The sequence below is a fragment of the Amblyomma maculatum genome, chromosome 2 (genome assembly GCF_055883805.1).
Source record: "Amblyomma maculatum isolate TAMU_Amacu chromosome 2, ASM5588380v1, whole genome shotgun sequence".
Taxonomy (NCBI): domain Eukaryota; kingdom Metazoa; phylum Arthropoda; class Arachnida; order Ixodida; family Ixodidae; genus Amblyomma; species Amblyomma maculatum.
The window spans coordinates 157,730,888-157,753,662 of NC_139345.1; the positions used below are offsets into that span (position 1 = coordinate 157,730,888).

The 22,775-nt window shown below is 43.9% G+C and overlaps 1 protein-coding gene across 2 annotated transcripts in view; it reads left to right on the forward strand.

Moving 5' to 3' along the window:
- The first annotated feature begins 11,245 nt into the window (after positions 1-11,245).
- The window catches only part of LOC146200262 (uncharacterized), a 44,912-nt gene continuing 33,382 nt past the window's right edge, over positions 11,246-22,775 (forward strand). For both annotated transcript variants that reach the window (XM_084592900.1, XM_084592901.1), the window contains exon 1: positions 11,246-11,308. The gene's annotated coding sequence lies outside the window, so the exon portion shown is untranslated. The remainder of the gene's footprint in view (positions 11,309-22,775) is intronic.

A 22,775-nucleotide genomic window follows, 5' to 3' on the forward strand; every position in this document is an offset into this window, starting at 1 on the left:
GACATTACTCCTAAGTCCTCCATTACGGCTCCTCTTTCTCTCTTTCCTCTTTCACTGCAACCTTCCTTCTTTCTCTTACGGCCCGGTTCAGGTGACCACATGACGCAATTGTGACAGATATATATATATATATATATATATATATATATATATATATATATATATATATATATATATATGTATATATATATATATATATATATATATATATATATATATATATATATATATATATATATATATATATATATATATATATATATATGTTTATCTTTCCCCTAAACAGATTACATTACTAGTTTATGTGATTATCCAAGTAAAAATTAAAAAGAAGAGATAAAACGAAGTCCCCAATGTTTTCCTTGGCCTCGCCGACTGTTGACTTCTTTCCTTCATGTATTATATCGAGTACTCTCATTTGCCCTATATATATATATATATATATATATATATATATATATATATATATATATATATATATATATATATATATATATATATATATATATATATATATATAAAGGAGTGAATAGTCTACGAGTGCAAGGCAAACATTGGCATTGGGTTTCTTCCTTTGTGTTTTTAGTATACTTTTGGCATTGACAGGAAGTAGGCTTATGGTGATTATGGGGATAAAGAACATTAGGCTTATGGTGATTATGATATATATATAAAGGAGTGAATAGTCTACGAGTGCAAGGCAAACATTGGCATTGGGTTTCTTCCTTTGTGTTTTTTGTATACTTTTGGCATTGACAGGAAGTAGGCTTATGGTGATTATGGGGATAAAGAACATTAGGCTTATGGTGATTATGGGGATAAAGAACATTCAATTCAAAGCGGAAAGAAAAATAACGCGCCGATATATACATATATATAAAGTAGAGCGTTACGACAGACGCGACTGTTCGTTTTTACGTTTTCTTTTTCGACAGTTTCCCTACCCTCCCGCTTCTCTTTTTTGCCTTTTTTTTCTTTTTTGTCTATTACCCAGTCTCCGTCTCGTTCTTGCATCATTGCAAGGTCCGCTGTTGATGTTTTATATATATATTTTAGCGCAGCGGCGCCTTTCTAAACGACTTTATAAGCATTGAGAAGGCTTTAGATACTGCATAAATTAAAATGTAACTGAATTCAGCAAATAATAAATCAAACTTTTAGCCATAAGCACTTCTATAGAATGACACCATGCGCTTATATTTATTTTCATATCTTTATTTACAGAGGGCAATACATTTTATTACCTGATTTTTATAAAGTACTTAGGATTGTTTTTAAGAGAATTCAATAAATATCGAAGATGCGGTAGTTCTTTTAAATTCTAATATTGAGCGTTTAGTTATTTTGATTTTTGCCCGATTTCAAGATAATATGGCGAAATAACAAACACGTCTAGAGCACTCAATTTTTTAAAAATTGAGAACTAGTCTTACAGGACTGCAAGACATGAATAGCTGCAACATTTCATTATGTCATGCCAGAATGTAGGACTGAATACTGAAAATTTTCAAAACCAGTGTTAAGTTTTAGGCTTATTTCTATATTTTAAAACAAAATAATGGAACGATTTTAGGGCCGTTATATTCCTGAGGTAGTAAGGAATCTTGAGAGGTAATGTAATAAAAAATTGATGATGTTTTTTTTAATTGGAATCAAAGTTGCGCCTTTATTGCTGTTTTCGAATTATGGGCGAATTTGATGCGTTGGGGAGAACACGCCGAGAAATCTAGAGCTCCCAATTTTGCCTGTAATTAAGGCAACAATCTAATAATAAACATAAAAAGTTTAAAAATATCATTGAAAACAAAAAATGATCATGGGACCTCGATTACCGTTATCTGAACATTTATATCACTGAAAGCTAAATATCAAACCTAGATACAGCGCTGGCTTTTCGACGCAGCGAGCCCAGTAAGCTTCATGTAAAACACTTGTAGTTGATAGAGAATCTTTTTTATCCGAGTTGATTAGGCGTACTACCTAGATTATCACTAGCAGCTTAATGATGTCGCTCAGGAGGAAAATAGATAACAGTTGAATCTTACCTGTCCTCACCTATGGGACTGAAACGTGGAGACTAACGAAATGGGTTTCCCTTCTGTTGAGGCCAACGTCGAAACTATGAAACGAAAAAAAAAGGTAGGTGCAACGTCAGGAGATAGGAAGCATGCAGAGTGGGTCCGAGAAATAACTCAAGTTACCGACATTCTAGTGGAAATCAAAAAGAAGAAATGGGTATGGGCAGGGCACGTAGTCCGAAGAGAGGATAACCGATGGTCGCTTAGGGTAACAAATTGAATTCCAAGGGAAGGAAAGCGTAGCAGGGGGCGGCAGAAAGTTAGGTGGGCGGATGAGATTAAGAAGTTCGCAGGGGTCAAGTGGACGCAACATGCACAGACCGTGTTAAATGAACGGATATGGCAGCGGACTTCGTCTTGCAGTGGGTATAGTCAGGCTGATGATGATGATGGCGTGATATGTACACTTTATTTTCGGTGGATGCACAAAAGTACCACCGGAAGAGACGATTCGCCTGGTGTGTAATATTATGGGAAAAAACAAAAAGCTATGGTTCAACGTGCGGTTAAACCAGAAGTTACGCGAAAGCAATCTGCATGGCTACGCTTGTTTATTTAAAGGCTTCGGCTTTATTTATGCCATAGGGGGCACTTTTGACCACTAAAGTGCGATGAGGCGAAAATCTCTATCGCGCGGTGGTGAAGCCCTCCTCTACTGCACCTGTTTCTCTCTGTTTTCACTCCCACATTCGCTATGACGCGATAGCGTAAGCTACCAGCCAACATATAAAACCCCGCTTTAACTGAGTCGTATGAACGTGCCTGCGTGGACTATGCATAACGTGAATGCAAGGGTTTTGGCTGGCTGACTGTAATATCACCCTTTCATATGAAAAGAGAGGCCAGAGGTGGCAGCTCCGGCCAAACATAATGTCAGAAAGTCCCCCGTCCAGTTAATGCTCGGCCTTGTCAGCTGCCAGCTACCGCCTCCCACGACTTCATCTTCTTCGTCTTCCACGGTGCCACGGTGCCATGATGCCACACCGACGGCTCCAAAACCTGCCGCAATGTAGTTTTCGCTACAAAATGAATTCATTTGTGTCGTCCTGACGTGTCTAAAGCTTTGACCCTATTGGCAATGGCCCACTCACTTCCAGCTGAGTTACAAAGACGGTAGTAGGATGTTCTTATGTCTGAATAATTACTGAATGAGAAGAGAATCTAAAGCTACAACCCTTAATATTTTCTGCTCACTAAAATACAGTAATGTCATTCCTGTTGATTAAAGATATTTAGTAATCTCTGTGATGAGTTTCCTCCCATGCATTGCAGTACGCTCGGGCTGAAACTGTAATAAATCGTCAATAACACTGCACTATAGCGGTAGTAATGTTCAGCACAACTGTAGAAGTAATAAAATGAACTTGAAACACTGAGATAGTAGTGGACAGCCGTGAAAAATGTCGCGCTTTAATTATTCTTAAACGCCCACTCAGAATTGCTTTCCATTCATATTACATAAACAAACCTGTCTCAAAAGAGTTGTCTTCCTTTTCCTCATGCTCAAAAATCAAAACAGTCTTTTGTATTCCTGGACTTTTATATGCTTTAGAACACTCACTTCTCTTATTTGGCTATGTATGCAACTTCAAAATTGTGCCAAAGTCGTTTCATTATTTACGGTTTAACGCAAATTTTTATATCCGCGACCTATACCGGCTCAACAAAAAAGTGTGCCTACCTATTAATACAAAGAAATCTACAGTAATATTCAATAGTCTCTGGAAGGCAAAGCAGTTTAAAATAGCAATAAGGCACGGGACATTCTAAAGAAGCAGTATCGGTGCCCCTCAATAAGAAAGTAGATGACAGTAGCGTCTTGTCGGCACTCGCTTATCCTTTGGAAACTTCGAGACTAAGGAGAAGGGAACACATTTAGTTTAGTAGAGCGCAGTGAGAAACTAGGGAGGAAATTAGTTGGTGTAACAATACGACACAGGGACATATCGGATAGGCCAGCGGAAAAACAAGAATCAATCAATCGATTTTTAAACTGATCAAAACTTAAGCAGTCAGCTTGAATCAAACACACATTCAGATCTTTTATTGCGTTTTTGTTTCTAGACATAATCCTCGTTTAAGTCGAGAATAAGAAATCGCCTTGAGCAATACATGCAATGAGAAAGCAGGATAACTGATGGACCTTTAAGGTGATGGAGTTGATTTTAAGTGAAGAGGCGAGTGTAGCAAGGGGTGGCAGGAACTGGGTTGGGTGGATGATTAAGAAGCTTGCGGAGACGTTCATTTTGATTTTGTTTTGTTTTTGAAGGGCTGTGATTATCATGCTAGCCACTTCTCTGGCAATTTAAACTCGTTTGTACCTTATTTCGTGTCATCGATGAGTGATATTGCACCCAGCTGGGCCTAAGACCTCTTAGGAGTAGGCGCATAAAATACCCCATGAACACGTCGGCTTCCGCCTCGTCGATTATTCGCAACGCATGTGTCTTTACGGCACAGACATTCAGCTGTCAAATTTCAATTTTGCTTCACATCAATTGTTTGCATCATGCATAAGGGAATGCTTATTCGTATATGAATGACAAACGAATATTATACGCGCCTAACGCAAGGCTGTTCATATATGCTTGCTAAGCGCAGTTTACTGCCTTTGTGATCGTAAACTGCGTGAGCGGGGCATGCCGGTGCAATCTTCACAATTGTGCCTTCGATGGTAAGGACGCCTGGGGACAGATAATATGCCACTCTCAATACCGAACAGTTTCAAAAACAATCACAGAGCCCAGGTGCAGCTCATATCGATAGCCCTGTCCGCCGGTCAGGGCCAACCAACTAGAGTCAGGCACTGTGAACGTGTTTAGACTGGTTTTCCATTGACCGCGCGGTAAGTATTCTGGCCCTTGGCACTTCGATGACGTCCGAAATATTCCCTTCTTTGTGGGTAGAACAGCATAATTCTTTTTGCAAAAAAAGCATAGTACTGCTACCTCGAATATTGCTGAATTATTATGTCTCCGAAGCAGGCTACCGAAAGCGTTGCTTGGCTCCTACTTCGCGTGCAGCGATTTGCGTCACCTCCGCACTAGCGTTTCCTGTCGGTCTACTGATAACAGAGCGCACCTTTCCTGACAAAAAAAAAAAAAGCATGTGCAACATTGGCTTTGTTGGAGAAGAAGGAGGAGAGCAGTCTGATCAGTTTGCAAGGACTCGCGGTCGGTCTTTTACCTTTTGTGTTTTGTGAACGTATATTCAATCCCAAATGGAGATGATTCATGCTCCCTTCCATTGCATAGGCCTGCGAAAACTGATTCTTGTGCACGCCTAACCTATTCAACCGTGGGCATCAGTGCTCGATACCAGGTCAGACAACTAACAAAATGGCACTGTCGTGTTCTTGAACAGCCGATCCTTTTAGCGTAGCCATGCTGCCTTGATATGTTTGAAAATTCCAGTTCGTTCGAATAAAGTACGTCAGTCAGTCATCCTTCCGCGTTGTTGTGTTGCTGCTGGTGTACCATAAATTCTTTCCGGAGAGCGCACGATAATGCATGTTTTACACGCAAAAGCAAGACATGGCTAAGAAGAGCGTCTCATTGGAAGACTTCCGATGAGCTCCAACCTCCTGCGGCTGTTTAGAGGGTATGGACACAACTACAAGTGCATCGGCAGTTGTGCCTGACCTCTGTAATATTGAGTTTAAACCCTGAGTTAAAAGGGACACGTGTGTTAGACTGCAATATTAAACAGAGAAATCGTGGTTTCAGGTTGCAAGTGAGGAGGCCTCGACAGTTCATGTCCTTATATATGACGTACGCTGTGCATACTTGTTTCTTTTCCTCTCTCTCCTCTCTTTTGCCTTTCCGCCTCTTCATCCTCCGCGTACTCGAATTGGTGCGGTTTGCTTCAAATAGCTATTCGTCTGGCCCCCAATTAATTCGTTCCTGTGCCAGCTTAAATGCCTCCTATCCCAGAAAATTAGTTAACGGCTTCCTGTAAATTGAGGCGCTGCCGCCCCCTGCTAAGCTTGCCTTCTTCTGGAATCTATTCTGTTACGTATACAAATACACAGTCTCTGTCCTCGCTTCAAGGTGCACGTTCTTCCCAGACCTCTTTTTTTTTTTTCTATTCGATACCGTCCAGGATATTCCTAACTCATCTGTTGGTTTCAGTAAAGTACAAAAATTATCTTCCTTTCCATACCTGACTGTGCTGTCAGTAATCTAGTTTCAACACTTGATTCCCTCGAAGCTTCGCGTGCATCGGTCTAGCAACGCAGCACTAACACCAAGTTCTACCACAATATTGAAACTGCTCAGTCAAGCGGGGTATGAACGGAAGCGCCTCAATCTACGAGGGCAATTTACATATCAGTATACTAGCCCTATTTTTTCAGTTATCGGTTGGTAAACCTCACCACGTGGTAAGCGCGGTTTAGTGAACTGGACATCTCATAGTTTGCAGCTCTTGCGTACTAGTCGTTGAAAGGGTGCCTTTGTTTCCTCGTTGTTATTTCACACGTGCATGCTTTATATATATTCAATCCACCCTCAAATCCGAGCTCCCCCCCGCCCCTCCCCTCATATGATTTTTTCTTACAGTAACACAGGCACTTGACAAAACTGACACATAAATGAGAGCTGAATACAGGTTGAGGGAAAATATATTTGTAGATTAAACTGCGCGAGAAAAAAAAAAGAATATATACAGGGCTATCATTGCTCCTCCTTCACCTCCTTCGTGAATCGATGGGCCCTCCAGAGAGCCAGTCAATACCAGGATTTCTTTCCAGATATAAGTTCTCTAAACATTTCATTTCTTATTTTTATGTGCTCTGAGGAGAACGTTGTTCGTGGCGGTGCCAGAAACCATCGTAATTCCCGTGGTTTTGATTCCGATGGCGATGGAGGTCCTGTTTAGTCGCGGGCGCTGTTGTTCTCTTGGAGCTGCAGCATTGCGAGAGATTAAATCAATACATATATTACGGTTATGAGGTCGCAGCACGTACCATTACAATACATTACAATGTGATGTCAATTACTTATGCTTTAAAGAAAATTGCGAAATGAAATGGTGAAATCGAAACATGGAACTTTCGAGCGCGCGTCAGTCAGGTTAATCATAGGCCATCCAAGCACATTTATTCGACTTGCCTAAACAGAGGAAAGTTATGAGTATATGTCACAACCCTTCGTCCCCTGTGCATGATGACCTGGTAAATACGTACAGTGCTGAGAACTTTACCTCATTAGTGCCTTCATGTGGCCCGATATGTCTCTAAAATGTTCGCCAACTGTCCCTCAAGCTGAAGTATGGAATATTTATCGCTATCACGTTATCAAACTTTATTCTTGTGTGTCCCCCTTGTTTCCGCTCTCCAGACACGTCACGTCACTGCGTCCATGTAGCTACCGCCGCTGCCCAGGAGCTACCCTAGACAGTACTTGGCCGGTCGACGTAGTACACGTGCCGCGGCCTACCGGATCGGACGGCAGCGAAGCACTGTTTATTTGGGCTCTTCGTGTGCGGCCGGACGAGCGAAATTTGGCGCGGCAGGTGCAGCGCGAGTCAGGGCTATTCTTGACATGCGGGAGCCTGACCCCTGCAGCTTAGCCTCATGTGCGCCTGCGATGGCTTCACAAGAACGTTCCTACAGAACGTTCGTATAGGTGTGCCAGTTTTTTATTTGCACCTCCAGTGTTCACATCTTCGGGGTTCTGCACTTCCCGCAGTGTAGGACTATAGTGGGATACAGCTTATACAAACAGCTGTTAATAACTGTGGGTAGTGGTCCGCGGCTTATGTATTACTCCACTGAACAGTAAACAAGATCCGTTTTTAAAGTTCGACTAAACGGAACATGCCAGAAGTATCGACATTATTGAGCTTTTAATTTAGTCTGATGGTTAGCTTTCATTTAGGTAACCAGATAAGTCTTAACAGAGCACTACTTACTGTCACGGAGGAATTGTGTGAAGCGGTTACTGCAGGCTTTGGTTGTATCCGACTATAGTAGGCTTGACCGGGGCCGAACAATAGATATTTTTCTGGAATTTGAGGGCAGTCGATGTAGCCTTTCCCCACTGGGTACATAGTACGCCAGTTTAGTTTCACGGTGATTCCAGACGTCGCGCGCAGAAACGCTTGGTCGACGAATGTAATAAAAAAATTTCAAGCGCTTGAGATTGAAAGGTTTCCGTAATATGAATCACCCGAGACTGCTTTCGCGCTAATTTATCAGTGGGGGCCGGAATCCCCTAATCCTCTAAAGAAATGGAAGTTACAGCGTGCAGTTTTCAAACGGATGTCTGCTTTTTGTTAACTTCGGGTAAATAATAAGCACAGAGTTTCATGTATGATGATGCATGAGTGGCTGGCCACTGGAAATGGTTAACCTTTTGTATATCTGGACTAGTCTGTTCAACAACTCTGCACTCACTCAAAAATGCTGTTCATTTCACGTTGGTTCGTGACGATATCTGTGCAATCGTAAATTGCATGTTCATGCAAGGGGTGAGACATCAAAAGAAAGCAATAAGGAGAACCACGATGGGCGGATAGAAAGGGACAATGAAGCTTCCTTCTTGTGAACCGCCATGGAAGCAGCGAAAGGAGCCCGAGTAGAAAGCGCATCTTCAACTGACTGTTATTAACGGCTCGCCAGTTAGATGGAAAGGACCAATTAGTTTCTCTCTGACAAAAGAAATGGCCGCCATTCGAAGTACAAAATATGAGCGCTGTCCCGGATACATGACAAAGAAACAGAGGCATTCCATTTATGAACATCTTATTTCCCTTTTGTGTGAGCTTCAAGTTCCATCGGTTAAGTAGTGAGAAGTATGGGCTTCGTGTACGCTATGAGCTTTGTTGGCAGACAGTAGGAACTGTTCTCTCTGGAACACTCGATTCTTTTGTCATTAATCCTGGAGCAGAAAAGTTTAGTGTCATGCGAAAAACGACTTTATAATGACCAGAAAATGAAAGAAAAAGTTAGATGTGTATTATAAATTTGTGCGATTAAACATCTTTATATTGGTTTGTATTATTTACAAAGGAATGAAAACCGGAGGAGAGCAAGCAAAAAGTGTATCGACACTTGGCAAACGCCTAGCCACCCCGTAAGAAGACTTTTTACATAAATAAATCTAAACAAAAACATCGCATGAAGACATACATTATGAAATATGCACAGCGTTATACAATGGAAAACTGGTTATAACAAAGCATACCGTTGAAAAACAGACTGGGCAGGAGATAATATCATATTACTCCGAAACAAAAATAGTATGTATACAGAAGGAACACATATATGACTAGAAGGCATCACATGCCCACACGTCTGGACAATCCGTTTAGGAAAAGGCAAATTTGAAATTCAAAAAGTGAGAGGGAAGTGTTGTTGGGCGTAGGTCTCTAGAAGTAGGCTACTTTGTGAAATCGTTGATCACTACAAATTTTGAGGGCTAGATCCAAAATTTGTAGGCAGGCTAATACAGCAAACTAGGTATAAAGTATGTAAGTCACTGGAGGTATGTCAGCCTCTGAATGATAGTAATATCCGACACATTTAGCCGAACCTTTTTACCAGCTTCCTGCTTCCGTCCAAAGTCAAATTGTTTTCACTAACACTAAAATCGGCATCATCATCATTACCAGCGGCCGGATTATGCCCACAGCAGGGCGAAGACCTCTCCCGTATTACTACAACTAACCCGGTCCTGTTCCAGCTGCATTCACTTGTCCCCTGCGATCTTCTCAACCTCCTCCACCCATCTAACTTCCTGCCTCCCCCTGCTATGCTTTCCTTCCCCTGCGTTCGCGTTATTTCTGCAGCCTTTCATCAGGTTCATACGGAGATGTTTGTGGAGGTTTCACACTGTCTGTTCCGCAGAGGTTTGCGATATTGTCGAGGGTAGCATTGTAAAACTTTGGACGGCTATCGGCTCGCAGTCTCACTTGATAACTGGGTCAGATAATGACAGCGTGCAGAAATTCGTGATGCCTTTCACCTGCATTAATATTTTCAGACTATGAAGAATGATGTTCAAGGCCACTCACACTTGTAATAATTTTAGCGAAGGTTAAGGATCCAACTGTTCGATTGGAAGCAGAGCATATTTGAAGAAGGTTAACAAACTGGAAATACGATGCCATTTTAGGCCAGGTGCCCCTGGCCAAAAATGATGGCGCCATTCATAGAGCGTTGACTTTTCTTCCGGCTCTGCGATGGTATGCTGAGGTAGATCTCAGACAAGGATGCTTTATCATCCGAAGTGCTTCCGTCACACCCACAACATTATTAAATAGACACATTAATGAGAGCATTATCATGCTGTACCGTTTACTACTTACCAGGAAGGCTGTGTACACCCATCAGCAATAAAGCACAGTATGCAGAACTACTATGTACAGTCTTCGTTAAAAGTTTGTAGCCCATGAAGTCTGCTTTTAAGCTGTATGGTAGCCCTAATTTGGCATTAATTCATGGAATTCTTTCCCTGTGCAGAGGTATAGGACAAAGATTAATTGCCTTCAAGAGGTTTGGAGCACTAGGAGTGTACTACAGGACACACAGTGCGGCTCAGAAGTAAACCGTCGTAATCGGCAAAACACCATACAACATGCATTACAAAGTATGGTCATACTTGCATCACTAACGTTAAATAATGCAGTAATCCACAGTATATGCGCTACGATGTACTATTAAATTGAGGACTCAGTGTTAGTGCACTATTTCGACCCAAGTTTGGTGCACTGCAAATGTAATACAAGGAACACTGCTGCTCGGGAGCGCTAAACACGTTAAGCACTGATATGGATGCGCTGCTCCCAGGAGCAGCGTTTAGTGGAATATAGGCGTTCGCATTACCGCTTTATTCGCTGTATACCTTCGTCATGGTGTAGGCAGTAGTGCGACACTGCTGGAATAGACGGGCCGCCGTCCGTTTTGACGCTGATGCGACGGAGAAAGGCGTCTTTGGCGAGCACGAAAGTGCATCCCTTGCAGGAGCGGCGGCTCATCAATGCGCGTCGCAGATGTCGCATTCAGGGCGGGTACTTAGGCCGCCTTTCTTCTTGGAGACAGCTGCATGTGTCACGGCATCTGCGCCGGACGCGCTGTAGCTTTATGACCGTTGTGAGAGCCAGCCTTTCCGTTCCCCTTTCAAGGCGCTTTATTATCACCGTTCCACTATTCGGCCAGTCGGTGGTTGGGGCTGGAGTGCTGCTGCTCGCCGAACGTTTAACGCCAGGAAACGACCGTCTCTGTGGAAGTACGTACATTAGCAACTAAACTCGCACCGCGGGCAGTTTGCGCCACCCATTCGCGAGTGTTTCAGCAGTCGTGTACGGTAGCTCTCGCACGTTGCAGGGGCTTAACGATCGCGATTAATACAGATTGAGAATAAGGAGAAAAAAAAAAGTTGAGAAAACTAGTGCAGACGGGACATACAAGATGGCGCGCGCGAGTGGCATTTCTCTTTTGTCATAATGGATCCCTAGCGAGAAAACCGTAAGAGTCACAATAACCTCATACAGATTTCTCATGATAAACTCATATCAAGCTCATGCAAATGTCATACAAACTCATACATTTTTCATACGCTGAATGATATTTGTATGATATGATATGAGATTTGTACGAGTTTAGTATGAGAAATCTGTATGATATTGTAAGATATTGTACTTCGTTCTACGACGCGTCGTTTTGGCTTAAAAGGAGTATCTGTTTCTACTAGGAAATTTATTAAAGGCAGAAACAAACGGCAAGAAATATGAGCACTTAAATACTTGCAAGTGCACTCTTTTATGTTCTAGCTTCCTACTCACAAGAGTGGCACGGTCTCTGTACATTGTATTGTAGCAGTTTTAGAGGTAAGCAGAAAACGATTTTTCGTTACTAGATGCACAAAGTAATAAATGTTTCTGCTATATAAGCAAAGGGTGTGCTTTAGTAACTACACGTGCTGTACAGTTCGCACGGATTGCAAAAAGCAAATCTATATTATACTATTGATTTCATTTCATTTATTTGGGCCCAGTTACAAATAAATGAAAGGGCTCAAGGTAAAAGCTGCTTGTTCACAGCATGAGGGGCCCTTGGCTTCCTTTGCACTTTAATAAAATAGAATAAGTAACAGTATGTTATGAATAATATAATGTCAAAATAGAAACCATATACTAATAAACAAATTTCAGGTTAGTCTCAGGTAGTACTGCGCGCTCCAGCCTTATTTTACTTTTCCACGAATGCCGATGAAATGCCTCAAAATAGTGGATCCGTCGACATTTCTTATAAGAGGACATTCTGTAGCCAAAGGTAACATGGCAGCGCCACATTATGGCCACAATCCTTTCGGCATATCTCACAAACCAAGCCTCTTTCTTGTGTAGGGAACGTCATTTTCTTTCAATTATTTTTCTTTCCAAAAACACCTGTCAGCGCGCGCTCAATCCAGTGTCTCTATCGTCCGCATAAATGATGAAAACCAGCTCTTGTTCGAAGTGGATTTCAACGTGTCTCGTGTTTCAGAGAGAGAATACTCTGGCATAGATGGAGGGAGTTTCTTGCATTAAAAAAAAAAAATCTTAATTACATATTCGCGTCATTGGCTAAGGCAACGCTTTCTGACGTCTTAAACATTTACTTCATTGCGTCCCTTTTGTCACGAAATAAAATCATGTGTTCCTCCCCCGATAACCGGAAGGCCCAAAACGAATCCAATTAAGAAACTGAAATCCCGCGCCATAAACAACGGAAGCGATTCACAGCGTTCCGCTCGTTTCCTTCTCCAGACGTTACGTCGCGAGGCTAGCCGCAGGGACTTTCATATGCAGATGTCACAGATAATCCGCTTATGCACGCCCTGCTGATCCTTATTCCGGGCCTCGCCGGCTGCGCTTTTTCTCGCCCCTTCTTTATCCGCCATGGGAAACAGACGTTTGCTTAAATCTCACACGACAGTCCTAGCATTAACTTTGCATTTAATGCGCTCTGCTTGCGTGGCATTTGAAAGGAAACCACGGGTTTTTAAAGGCATATAGACTGCTTTCTTCAAAATCTACTGCGTCTCTTATACGGTTTTATTAACTTCCCCCCAGTCGGAAAAAACTACAGAAAATTTTCTGATGTTACGACAGAATTTCTGTGCGGTTTTTGACGGGAAACCTGTTGTGACAACAGAACATTCTGTAGTAACATCAGATATTTCTGTAGTTACAACGGAAAAGTGCAGCCGAACTACAGACAACAGAAATATACTACAGAAAAACTACAGAACTACAGAAAAGTACTACAGAACTACAGAAAAATCTGATGGTTACGACAGAACTACAGGAAATTTTGTCGTATTTTTGACACAGTTCTGTAGTGTTTTTCGACTGGGCCATTTTGCATAACCAAGCGACTCCGCGAGAACGCTCTTAATTTTAGTCACTTTTTTTTTTTCATTGTGTCTGCTCCCGAGCGTTTTTTTCTTTACAGTGCATAAGACAGTGAAATACAACGATCGCGCAGTACTAAAGCTGCAGAAAGGCAATTCCGTTAATGGCGCTGGCGTCGGATGGCGTTGCAACTAGGGAACTCATATACGTTTTTCGTTCCTATTTGATTTGCTCTACAGATTGACATGCACAGGGGTACATGGCAATGCAATGAACAAAACACGTTTTATTGCGATAGCAATACTAAGCCAGGTTTCGGCCCGTCGCGTAGTCCCGGAAAGGGACACATTTGACCTTGAACAGAGGCGAAGAAGACGAAGACGAAGAAGAAGAGCGCTCGGTCACCAGCAGTTAATGCTTCCGCTCCATATTCGGTTCAGCGTCATTGAACCCTTCTTATTTATGAGTGGGCTGGTAGCTTACGCTCTCGCGTCATACTCTTAAAGGGTGAGCTTAAGTGTTCCCAATAATGTAGCACCTTACACTGATAGGGTGTGATAGGAGAATAATGTAGCAGGCAAAAGAAGCTTCCGCCGTTGCTATCGCAACTCACCTAGGGTTAACCAGTGTATCATCATCATCATCATTAGCCTGACTATGCCCACTGCAGGGCGAAGGCCTCTCCCATATTTCTCCACTTAACCCGGTTCTGTGCTAGCTGCATCCACTTGACCCCTGCGAACTTCTTAATCTCATCCGCCCACCTAACTTTCTGCCGCCCCCTGCTACGCTTTCCTTCCCTTGGAATCCAGTTTGTTACCCTCAGCGACCATCGGTTATCCTCTCTTCGTACTACATGTCCTGCCCATGTCCATTTCTTCTTCTTAATTTCCACTAGAATGTCGGTAACTTGAGTTATTTCTCTGACCCACTCTGCACGCTTTCTATCTCTTAATGTTACCCCTACCATTTTTCGTTCAATAGCCCTCTGGGCTGCCCTCAACGTAAGTAGAAGTCTCTTGGTTAGCCTCCACGTTTCAGCCCCATAGCTGAGTACAGGCAAGATGCAACTGTTGTATACTTTCCTCTTGAGCGATACCAGTAAGCTGCTAGTCATAATCTGCGAGTGCTTGCAAATGCGCTCCATTCCAATCTTATTCTTCTTGTTATTTCCTTTTCATGGTCCGGATCTGCGGTTACTACCTGTCCTAAGTAGACATATTCGCCTACTAGTTCCAGTGCTTCGCTACCCAACGTAAACTGCTGTTCCGTCCCGAGGCTGTTGAACATTACCTTAGTCTTCTGCATAATGATTTTTAAGTCTACCTTTCTACTTTTCCTGTCTAGGTCATCAATCATTATTTGCAGTTCATCCCCCGAGTTACTTAGCAAGGCAATGTCATCAGCGAATCGCAGATTACTAAGGTATTCACCATCTACCCTTATCCCTAACTGCTTCCATTCCAAGTCTCTGAATATTTCCTCTAAGCAAGCTGTGAATAGTACTGGGGAGATCCTGTCTCCTTGCCTAACATCTTTCTTTATGGAAATTTTGTTACTTTCTTTATGCAGAACTATGGTTGCTGTGCAGCCACTATATATATCTTCCAGCACTGTCACGTACGGCTCGTCTACACCCCTGATTTCGCAATGCCTGCATCACCGCCGAAGTTTCAACTGAGTCAAATTCTTTTTTCGTAATCAATGAATGCTATGTATAAGGGCTGGTTATATTCTGAGCATTTTTCTGTCACCTGGTTGATGGTATGGATATGATCAATAGTAGAGTACCGTTTCCGAAAACCTGCTTGATCATTTGCTTGATTGCAGTCTAAGGTTGTCTTGATTCTATTAGCGATAACCTTAGTAAATACCTTATACGTAACAGACAGTAAGCTTATTGGTCTGTAATTATTCAGGTCCTTAGAGTCCCCTTTCTTATCAATGAGGATAATGTTTGCATTCTTCCATGGTTCCAGTACCGTCGATGACACCAGGCACTGCGTATACAGGGTGGCGAGTTTTTCTAGCACGATATCCCCCCCCCCTCCCGTCTTTTAACAAATCTGTAGTTATCCGACCCTCTCCAGCTGATTTCCCCCTTTTCATAGTTTCTAATGCTTTCTTGACCTCGTCCTTCATCACTGGTGGAACGTCTGACTGTTTTTCCCTGCCGCCAATCTCATTACGGTCCTCACTACTTTGGCTGCTGTAGAGATCTGTATAGAACTCCTCGGCTACTTTGAATATCTTATTCGTGATGACGTTGCCCGCCTTGTCCCTTATCGCATACATCTGGTTTTTACCTATGCCCAATTCCTTCTTTGCTGCTTTAAGGCTTCCTCCGTTCTTTACAGCATGCTCAATTTTCTCCATGTTATACTTCCTTATATCGGCCACCTTGCGCTTATTGATCAGCTTTGACATCTCTGCCAATTCTATCTGGTCTGTTAAATTGGAAGCTTTCATACTGTGGCGTTTCTTAATCAAATCTTTCGTCTGCTTAGACACCTTACCGGTACCCTCTCTAACTAGCCTACCGCCTACTTCTACAGCGCACTCAGTAACGATATCTCTGAAATTATTGTTCATTACTTCTAGGGTAATGTCGCCATCCTCAGTTAGAGCTGAATATCTGTTCTGTAGCGAGATCCTGAACTCTTCTGCCCTGCCCCTCACCACTAATTCGTTGATGGGTTTCTTTCTTACTAATCTGTTGCGTTCCTTCTTCAGATTTAGGCTAACTCGGGACCTCATCCTGTGGTCACTGCATCGCACTTTTCCGATTACCTTATACATCTTGTATAATGGCGGGGGTTGAACACAGCATGAAGTCAATCTCATTTTTAGTCTCCCCGTTTGGACTTTTACATGTCCATTTCTGGTTCTTCCGTTTGCTGAAGAAGGTATTCATGATTCTTAAGTTACTGCGCTCTGCAAACTCAACTAGTAATGCCTCCCTGCTATTCCTAGAACCAATGCCATAGTCACCTACTGCCTGGTCTCCTGCCTGCTTTTTCCCTACCTTGGCATTGAAGTCGCCCATTAGTACAGTATACTGCGTCTTTACTTTTCGCATTGCCGATTCTACATCTTCGTAGAAGCTTTGAACTGCCTGGTCATCATAACTACATGTGGGTGCATAGGCCTGTACAACCTTCAGTTTATACCGCTTATTAAGCCTAATTACGATGCCTGTCACCCTCTCATTTATACTATAGAATTCATCTATATTGCCCGCTGTATACTTATTGACAAGGAAACCTACTCCTAGTTCTCGCCTCTCCGGTAAACCTCGATAGCACAGTACACGCCCATCCTTTAGTACAATATATGCCTCATTCGGCCTTCTAACCTCACTAAGCCCTATGCCATCCCATTTCATCCTCTAGTTCCTCTAACAGCACTGCTAAACTATAGCTTCACTAGCTAGGGTTCTAGCGTTAAACGTTGCCAGGGTCAGTTTCCAATAGCGGCCTGTCCAGCGGAGCCAGAGATTCTTAGCACCCCCTGCTGCGTCACAGGTCTGACCGCCGCCGTGGTCAGTTGTTCTGCAGCCGCTGGTGACTGAGAGCCGGGGTTTCATGGAGCTTATCATGAGAGGTTGCGGCCAATTACTGCACCAAGGTGGCCAACTCCTGTTCTGGTGAGGGAGCGCGTTGCCGGAGAGGTGACCACCGGCATCAGGTCGCACCCCAAACCTGTTTATGCAATTCCATCAACACACGGATTTTTCTTTTTTTTTATCCGGTAGAGAATTGCATGGCACCGGGATTTCAACCCCGGTCCTCTTGCATGCGAGGCAGATGTTCTATCGCTACGCCACCGCTGCAGCTCAGTGTTAAACCACAACTAATTTTTTTAAGGAATTTGTACACCGTCTCTTATGGGAAGCTCTTCGTATTGCACAGCCATTTCTTTGGGAATCTGCCGCTCTTTGCTGCGGTGTATAAACAAAACCTGTTGCTCCGTAGAAAGAGAACTAGTCCACTGCTAGAATTATTTCTCGGCCCTTCAACTCAGCCGTTTCCAGACAGCTGAGTCCGATATTTTCAAAGCAGCCCATTCATGTTAATAATGTCCTTAACTTAAGAAACAAATAACAATCGCACAGCCTTCCCTCCACTGTGAACTCTTTTACACTGAACCAGCCCATTTGTAATTGGTTAAGTGGGCATGTCGCAACGCATATACATAATCTGATCTATTCCCGGCGGCCTGATTTCGGAGCTATCGATATATTTTAAGCTGGAATTGCGATAGTTTTAGCGTCTCGGGGAACTTCCACAGTTGGCGCAAATATTAAAACTTGGGATATATTTGTTCACCCTAGTGCAACGTTGCGGTGACACTGATTAGCTGTAGGTATCGTCAAGTAAATGTTCAGCTCTGCAGATTCTGGCCTGGGCTCAAAGCATTTTGGTTTTTGCAGCGACACCACATCAATACAAAACATTCTGCTATTATTCTGGTTGCTTGCAAGAAATTGAGAAGGGGGAGGGGGAAGGGGGAATAAATCTTCCACTATCTCTGTGCCGTACATGATTAGCATGCAGCTGGTTTACGCTCAACAAGGTGTCATCGCATGGACGCGTAATAGGAATTCATAAAGGCAGCAAGCTACGCTCTTTTCTTTGTGTTCATTTTTTTTTCCTCCTTTACTTAGGCGGCTTTACTGTAGAGATACAAAAGTGTAGTACTTAGTCCGTGGACTTAGTCTTAGTCTTAGGCTAAGACTACACTATGATTAAGAATTAGTCTTATCCTTAGTCTTGCCTTAGTCTTAACCAATGGCGGGGATTTCCTTCGGGGAATTAGTCGTATCGTGGCTGCGGTATCTCGCAAGCAAAAACCCGTTGTTCACCAGGTATTTCATGTTTACCGCTATTTGCTCTGAAACAATGCAGCTTGCACGAAACCTAAACGGCACAACGACAGCAGAAATCCCTAACTGTCAAGTCAGACCTTCATAATGTTTCATCATCGTTATCCTGGATGCTCCTTATGACTGCTGATGTCTTTGCGGGCTTGTGTTTTGTGCGTGTGTGTGCGTGCGTGCGTACGTGTGTGTGTGCGTGTGTGTATGTGTGTGTGTGCGTGCGTAAGTGTGTGTGTGCGTGCGTGCGTTCGTGTATGTGTGTGCGTGCGTGTGTGCGTGTGTGTGTATGCGTGTGTGTGCGTGCGTGCGTGTGTGTGTGCGTGTGTGTGTGCGTTCGTGTATGTGTGTGTGTGTGTGCGTGCGTTCGTGTGTGTGCGTGTGTGTGTACGTGGGTGTGTGTGTGCGTGTGCGTGCGTGTGCGTGTGTGTGTGTGCGTGCGTGTGTGCGTGTAATTGCTTGTGCGTGCGTGCGTGCGTGCGTGCCGGTTCATCCTCCTAGACGCTCAAATCTGCTCCGAACTTTTAGCTACTACTATGCTATTATTGGAATGTTGTTCTCGCTGCAGAGATAACAGAGGCCGTATAATAGCCTCAGTTGCAGTGTCTCGCACGCAGTTATTCCCATTCTTTTGTAGAAAAAAGATTCACGGCGTATATGTAAAGCACAGGTATAGCGGTACTAATTCTACGCATACACGTAGTACATATACTGAAAGTCGTCCAGGAGACGAAATGATGCTTTCATGACGTCACGGCGGGTGTGTGCCGTAACTGACCCGTATTCAAGCTTGCTAAGTAACATTAAATGAGTACCCAGACTATTTCCGATGTCGTTCGTAAGCGCTTTAGGAATACGTGCAGATTTAAACCGCGAATGGCATCAAGGTAAGTCGGTCATAAAAGTTAGAAAACCTAAATAAAAATATAATATGTTCGTGTGGAAAACTATGTTTGTACCTTTTCTATATTCCCCGATGCCATCAGCCACCCATTTTACATTCCCACCAAACTATTCAAACAACGCCGCCCAAAGCAAATAGAAAACAAAACTGTAATTGTATTAATGTTCACGCAGAACTAACTTATCACCTGTTGTTGGACGATAAAAACGACGTATTTCATTCCATGGTATTTAGTGTGTCATTTCTTTACTATTTCTCCTTTCATTCTCTCTGAATAATGTCTTTATTTTCTTTAGGCTTTTCATCGTCGTTTTTCTTAATCTCGTAATCTCCGTGGAATGGGGTAATAATGAAACCGTCAAAAGTGGCCTCATCCGCACTGCCCGAAGATTCAAGGTGGCTAAGGCCACGCCTCTGAATCCCCACTGGATCAGCTTCCTTCTGCAGTACAGCGAAAGAGGCCTTCAGTGTGACCACTCGCACGATGGTACAATGTCACCGCCCACCGTTGCGGTGCGTGTCTCCAAGTGCATCGTCAAAAATTCATAATTAAACCGGACGGCGGCCATCCGCAAGTGCTCTCCCGATCTTGTCGGCGTTCCGATCGATACCTCTTCGCCCTTCTAACGGGCCGCCTCGCGTGCCTTGTTCCGGTCGAAGCGGACTCATGAATAAAAGACGTAACGGCCTCAGCACTGCTGCCGAGGGAGCTTATACCAACCCGTTGGTGTGCTGCGTTTTCGTGACGCAACAGGAGTGCGCTTCCTCTGCAGTGTCTTGCGAGTTGTGCTCCTGGCCACTATACTTCTCTGCAGTGAGGTGGAAGCGAAGAGCTCCATGCGATGGCTTCCGGTTGCATGCAGTTGGCGAACGGGTGGATGCCGCCGCCTCAAGCTCACGGGTCTCCATTCATTACAAGAGTGTGTGACTTGTATTGCACAGGCTTGCGCTATCATAGTAAGTACTCTGTTGAAAGTAGCGCCTCGCTTCTACGACTTGTGTCTCAAATGCATTAAACGAAAGTAACCCGTATGGCAAGCCCTTCTTGCGCCTTAGGAAACCCCTTCCAGCGCATACTCCAGTTGTGCATGCAAATAGCTTCGGCTGGAACTTGTCGCTTCCTACAAAAGTGAAAGCGGCACAACGTTCTCCTGCCTCCTTTTTGTCTTCCCATTCACATCCTGCTCGCCAAACGAGCTTCGTTCTACATGCAACCTTTTCGTTGCCTCAGTGAAGCAGGCTGTGGAGGCTTCAACGTGGCTTTTGCTTCACGTGTCGTCCTTCGACGCGCTCTTCTTGCATAGTTACCCTCGTCGCTCTTGAAATGTTTATTTTTTGCCTCGCCGATTCGCGAAGCTACGAAGAGACGCTACGAAAAACGCGGCCACGCTCCTCTCTAATCCGGCCAGCTCTGGTCAAATCACAGGAAGAAACATCCGGGCTGAAAGAGCATCCTGGAAGAAATGGGGCGCTTGAAGATTGCGAATCACGCCACCTTCCGTGAATTTTCGCTCATAAAAGCTTCCGTGTGCCCTGTTCCCACTGGTATGTGTTCTACTAGCCCGCCCTTCCCTCTCGCCCTTTCTATATTTTGAAAAGTCCTTTCTACTTTATCTTCGGGCAACGAATACTGGACGCGGTCTTAGCACGCGTCTCGTGCTTTTAACAACGCGCAGTGCTCGAAGTGTACTATAGTAGCCGAAGGGAATTGAAAAATAAGGAAACAATGGAGCGCAAAAATGCTGCCGTCCTCTTACCCGGGCGCGCTTTATTCCCAGACACGGCTTCTAGAGGAACAAAAATTGAGCGTGCATATAGTGGTCCTCAGCCTGAACGCACCGCCGCCCACCGTCGGGAAATGAGACGAGCTAGCCTGAATACGAGAGAGAGCGGCGCACAAAGATATTACGGAACAGAAAAAAGAAAATTCGTGCGCGCACGCGTGGACTGTGTTCCTTTAGCCGACCGCTTTGCGTCCAAATCTCCCTTTCTTCGAGCCTTACGGTTCTCCGGGGTTCTTTCGTGTGCCGCGCGTTTGGGAAAGTCCGACCGGAGTCCGCCTTAAAATCCGGAACAAAACGAAGCAACGATAAAACGAGACAGTGATTAATGGGCTGGAAGGATTGGAGCATTCGGAGATATAGTGGTGTATGCATTGAGCCACTCCTAGCACGACAGGCCTAAGCGGTGTTATACGTGCTCAGCCATCTGAACAAAGTGCTTTTTTGTTGAAGATGCAGTATGACAAAGTAGCGCACGGTTCTGATTTCTGCCCTGACATTTGTGGGCCTGGCATTCAGAATGTTTCTCTGTGGCGGCAGGTGTGTGTTGTATGGCAGCAGGTGTATGTGAAGTTGATAGTTCCTAAGGAGTAGAAAAAAAAGGACTATCTTTGTGCCTTAGAGTTGGGCATTTCAAGTGCATGTGCGGGTCTGGACTGTATACAACGGAATGAACTCTGCGTAAACGTTGCGCTGAAATAGACATAAAGGATGCCGGAAATTTTGTTTATGTTGTGTTCTTGCGGTTGTTTCAGTTCTGGTCCAATATGTGTTTTCGTACTCGCCTGTGGGTGAAGCTGTTCGACACTCTAGACAGGTGGCTCACCGGTATCCTTTCCTACATCATCCTCGCGTTCACCGCGACGGAAGTGAAGAGCCATATGCGATTAAGCGATAAACAGGTTTGCAGGATCGAAAGAGGGTGCTTCTTCGTCTTTTCCAACGGAACGCGTTGAGTTCTTGCTAGGGTAGGGCAAACATATCGCAATCACTTCATACACCGGTCGTACATATTATCCTTCCGTTTCTCTTCCACCTCCTTTGCAATTGATATCGCCTCGCGAAATGTTCAGTGTCCCTAGAACAAAGCAGAAAACATCGCACTCGCGATGCCCACGAAGGGACTAGGGAATAATAGAAAGAGGAAAGGATACGGGCACCAAGCGCGTGAGGTCGCAACCGACAGACGTCTCGTGTGTTCTGAGCTTGGATCGCACCTGACGTCCGTAAATTGCCTCCGCTCTGTGAAGTAAGAATCGCTCTGACAGGTGCGTCTTACAAAGGCACTTTTGAATCGACGGCAGACGATGGGGACCGCTCAATAGGGACGAGACACGACGATTCTTCGAAGCTTCTCGGCGCCGCTTTTCTCGATTTTCTTGCCTTCATTTCGCTTCTTTCTTCACTTTCTGTTTTTTAAGTCCTTCTCAAACGCAAGGCTCGAATTGATAAGGGCGCTGTAGGCAGCTGGAAACGCTGAACGAATGGATAGAAATACTAGTCATAGAACTAGCAAAAGAAATGGCAACCAGATGGGAAACTGAAGGGATCGGAAGTGAGACAGTAAATCAAAATAATACTCCAATGAAGCGTACGAGAACGCAAAGTAAAGGAATCGGCTTTCGATAAGAGGGACAGAAATATCTTTATGATAGTAAATGAAATAAACCGGAAAATCAAACAGGCCGCGGCATAAAAGCAACAGGTTGGGGAGGAAATTGATATTCCAGGCGGACCTGCGAAAAAAACAACGCAAAAAAGCGGATTGTGGAAACCATTACCAAAAAGCAGAGTGA